The sequence below is a fragment of the Trachemys scripta genome, chromosome 4 (genome assembly GCF_013100865.1).
Source record: "Trachemys scripta elegans isolate TJP31775 chromosome 4, CAS_Tse_1.0, whole genome shotgun sequence".
NCBI classification, from domain to species: Eukaryota; Metazoa; Chordata; order Testudines; family Emydidae; genus Trachemys; species Trachemys scripta.
The window spans coordinates 99,441,785-99,446,881 of record NC_048301.1 but is presented as its reverse complement, the minus strand read 5'-3'; positions in this window follow the sequence as shown (position 1 = coordinate 99,446,881).

The following is a 5,097-nucleotide window of genomic DNA, read 5'->3' as shown; positions in this document are numbered from 1 at the left end:
GCAGGTAACTATGGGCAAGTCTACACTCCAGAGCTACATCGGCACAGCTGCAGCACATCTGGTGAAGACACGCTATGCTGATGGGAGAGCGTCTCCTGTCAACATAGTGCTGGTGTGGACAGCGTGAAACTTGCGTTGCTTGGAGGGGGGCTTTTTCACACCCCTGAGTGATGTAAGTAAAATCGATTTAAGCAGTAATGTAGACCTGTCCTATTAAGTCTTCTAATGGGAGCAATAAGGACCCTCTTGCTATAGTGTTGTGCAATGTCAGGCCGTTGTGCACCTCAACAATTGGGAGAAAAATAGAAGAATTTGCAGCCCTAACAAAAAGTGAGAGTGAAATTAAAGAACTCCCTGGTCATTGACTAAAATCCCATCTTTACACCACTGAACCATTTTGTAGATGAAATGAATATGCACAGAGCACTGTATAGCATTATATATTAGAATCCTGTGTTGATAGCATATGTACTGTAGGCTGCAAAATAAAATTAAATATTTAGAAACAGCAATGATAAAAATGTACATTTGGGAATTCGAGCAGGGCTGAGTACAAATATGAATAATGGATACAGTGAGTATAGATTATATAAGAAATTCTTAACAAATATATGATTTCTGAGGTGATATTATGAAAAATGAAACTCTGTGGCTATCTTTCTGATTCCTAACTTTTATGTGTGAATTTAGAGCTGGTAAAAGGCACCAGATTGGTAGGATAAGAGTTCTCGGTTTATCCATTGCCTAATGGTTTATGGTTTTCCTCAGATGAAAAATGTTGTTTTTTTTGCTGAAAAACAAAACATTTTAACCTAGGACAAACGTATGAAGATTTATTTTGGGGGAGAAAAGGGAGTTGCTACAGAATTGTTCTACATTCTGTCATAAACATTTCCCAGGAAAATGCATTAATTTTTTTTTTAATACATAATACTAAGGCAAGGTATTTAGTGTTAGATTCACACCATTCTACAATATACAGTACAGCACTGTGACACTATAGACCAAAAGCATCTGGAGTCTGCTGAGTCTGGAGAAATTAATATAATATTTGATTGTTAGGACATATGTTGACATAATAAAACAACTCTTCTAGAAAGCTTTAATCTGAACTGGATGACAGATACATGCAAAATGATTTAACGAGTTCCTTATACCCTAGCATTCAATCTAGGCAGCAAAATGGTTTGGAATAAGAGAACATTGGGGATTAACATTTTTGTAGTTATGCCACAAGTAATCCTGTTACTTACCATAGTGTTACAGGAAAAAGATCAAAGATAAGGAATATGACTTTTTAAAACAGGCTTCTGCTATGGAATAGGAACACCTTGTTCAGCAATTCTATGCCTTGTCTATTGAGTCATTATTTTTTTTTCTTTTTCTTTTAGTGGAAGGAGCAAGGGAGAGATTCTTCCCCATACACCGGGTGTCTCTTTACACTGCTGCAGCAGCATAGAAGGGCAATAAAGGCACCACCAGGAGACAATTTTTCTTCATCTTGTTTCAAAGCCTATTATAGTCAATGGAAAGGTTTCCATTGACTTTAATGGGCTCCAGATGGCCTAATCAGTCCTATGCTGCTCCCCTACTGCAAGGAGGAGTCCAGAGGATGTAGTTGGGAGTGGCACAAGGCATGCTGGGCTCAAGCAGTGTCTCCATTGCATACAATGCTGTGGACTTTTTGGGCTATGACAGAGCCCATAGCCAACCTTTGGGAGGCTGCTGTACATTGGAGCAACCCTAGGGACTACTCTAATTTAGGCACTGGCCCCCAGCTAGCCTAGAATTTGAGTGGAGCAAAGATGAGGCTTAAAGCCACTTTTGCTCCCTTCTTGCTGGGTGATGCCTCCCCTACTGCACATCCAAGAGGCAAAGGACAGAATCGAATCCTAACCTTTTAGTCCTTCCCCTGCTGTCTGCCCTACAGAACTCAGAGTGTGAAACACATCCTCGTTTCACACATCATTGCCATAATTATATACTAAAGTCCAATTATAGGGCCACCTGTGCAACCGGAATATCTTTAAATGATGTTATAAATTACACCTGTGAAACCCCCCTGAAGACATGATTGAATAGGGTATATTTGAAGGTGCCATATGGCTGACAGAATATTTATTATGGGTGACAATGCACAAGCTAGAAACAACACAGCATGGCTTTCAGATCCCCATGAGAGTTTGCAGGGGAGGTAGGGCTTCTGACAGTAGCTATAAACTCAGTTGGATTAGTTCTGCAGGGCTTTATCCCCCCATCTGAGGTTATATTTTCCATTCAGACTAATTGGTTGCCTCTCAAAATTCTTCTCTCTTGGGAATATCTTTTGATACGCTGCAAACGCCTTATACAGTACAGAGCAATAATGTCTTCATTATCCTTAGTCTGACTTTGGTTTCTAACTTCCATATGTGAACATGGACACATCTGTAGATTAGCAGAGAAAACTGGGGAGCTATAATAGCACTACCTCAGGTTCCACAGTCAAAATGTCATCTCTAACCTCAATTATTACTCTGACAATGAGTTCTGATTTGAATTCCATCCAATCCACTGATCCTGCCCTAAATTTTGTCTCAGTTTTGGAAGTCTCATCATTAGCAACATTTTATCAACATGCACACTTTCCTGTCAAAGTGCCAGCAGACCTGTTTCGGCATAAGCTCCTTGCCCATGAAAAAGCATGTGCGCCAAGCAACCCCTGCTGCTGGAAATCACACTGATTGCAGCTGAACAAAATGTTAATTTTTAACCCATTGGCTGCTGGAGAGGTTCAAACCCTGCTTTTCCTTAAAATTAGAATGTAGGCTTTAATGTGCATCAGGTGCAGCCTCAGTGGCATGGTATAGCACAACCAGCTATATAGCAGCTATTATAGCCTCTATTAGGCAGCAATTAATAGTATCTTCAATCAGCCTTTGCTCTTCTATGGCACCTTCCATTTGAGAAGCTTAGAACACCTCTTATCAAAGAGGAAACTGAGGCACAATGAGGTTGTGTTTAGGTCTGTGGCATGCAGCAAGACTATAACAGAGGCAGGACTGGAATTCAGCAATCTGTGCTTAAATCACTAGATTGGTGTGTCCCAAGTAAGCGTGAGGAGGGAGTGAAAGGGGTGCCATGCTCGTTGAGAGGAAGGGAACGCAGAGCAGAGGAGAAATGGTGATGGGGAAAGCTGCATAATTCTGCATCCACTCTGACTCCCATCTGCAAATGTGGGAAAAGAGATGGGCAACTCCTCGAAACTCACCCCTGCCTAATACATCTGGCCACAGCAGAAACTCCGTAAGCAGGTCACTAGCCTGGGCTTTTGCAACACTCAGTTTAGCTGTGAGCATGTGACCTAGCCCCAGAGAGCCAGCAATAGACGCTTGACTTCCTTAATGTAGCAGGTCCTGGAACAAGGGGTGCTGTGGCTGCAGCAGCACCCTCTGGCTTGAAGTGGTTTCCATCATATACAGGGTTTACAGTTTTGTTCAAACTTTCAGCTTTCAGCACCCCCACTATAAAAATTGTTCCAGTACCTATGCGTGTGACCTAGCCCCGGAGAGCCAGCAATAGACACTTGCCTTTGTTGATATAGCCTTCTGCTGAGTAGGGAAATGGGGAGCGGAAGTAACCCAGGGAGAGAGACAAAAATAGAAAGAAAGGGCGGGGAGTGGGGACGGGGGGAGAAACAAGCTGAAGTTAAGCTTCTAGGATGGAAGGCGAAAAGGTAGTACTGACAGAAGAGACTAGAAAGGGAAAAGATAAACACCTGGCAACTATAATGGGGCGTGATGGGATTGAGGGTGAGACGGTACTATCACAAGGAAGAGCCAACAAAAAGGCCTAGGAATCACTGTATTAACTAATGCTCCCTCTCCTTATTAATTTCCTAGATTAACATTTCCACATTCATCTTGCTGGGGAGTGGAGGTCTCTGAAAAGCCCCCTAACAGGGTAGTGAGTGACAACACATACAACAAAGATGGATCCCTGTGAGGCCTACTTGGAGCCATTGACAGCAAGCATAATTTAGAGCTGCTCTAAATTACACTGAGGAATCAGCCTGACCCAGAGCAGGCCCAGGTTCAGGAGCACATGAAGGTGGCTTATAAATAAATATCTTTTCACCTGCCCCCTTGAGTGGTCACCACTCAGCTGCAGCCATTTGATCAGGGCTGTCATTTCTAATATTACATCTTTTATTTATTTATGTTATACATAAAGGCAACTCTGTAGTGTAAAGTAAAATTGCCACAGAAAAATTATATTGTACTAACAAATATTGGAGAAGAATCTCAGCATAACACTACATTTAAAAGAAGTGAGTTCTTTCATTTACACACACACCCACACCCCCCCCCCCGCATGCCTGTGATAGTTTAATATATCACATATCTTGGAGACTGTGGTGAATTCCATTTGCATCTAGCCTAGATCTTTATTATGTACTGTATTTGACAATGCCCCAACGTGTGCTTTTATGAGTGCATTGCCAAGAAGCCTCCATCATGGATCAGGACCCTGTTGAGCTAGGTGCTATACACAACCTCATAACAAAAACTCCAAAAGCTTACACGATGCATGATAGACAAGGTCCCCGCCCTGGAGAGCTTAGTCTGATTTTTAGGGATCACATAACAAGTAACAATAAACCACAACAAGAGAGGGAAGGGAAGAGAAGGTTCACAGTATTTGATTGCTTGGTTTCAGATTTGTCATGTGCATAGCCTGATAGTCATTTTTGTCTGTTTGTAAGAGATATGTACATGAGTGAGATCCTCAGATGGTGTAAAATGGCATAGCTCCTTTGCCAGTGACAAATGGAGGATCTGCTGAAGCTCTGGCTTTTATCTATCTATTGTCAAGGATGCCGTGTGTTGTCCAATTATAATGGACTACTATGTAGCTGTCACTATTCCTTTGTTTACTGTAGTTTGACAGATCCTTGCAAGCACATCTTGACTGGATGACAGTTGTTACTACTGTCATAAGTATTTTTTGTAGTTAGGAAATAGTTTATTCCAGTACAGGTATATTGAATCTTTTCCATCTCCAAGCTCAGACTCCAAGGTGCAAGGAGTAAAGTGAAGGTATGAGCTCTATGCCCCA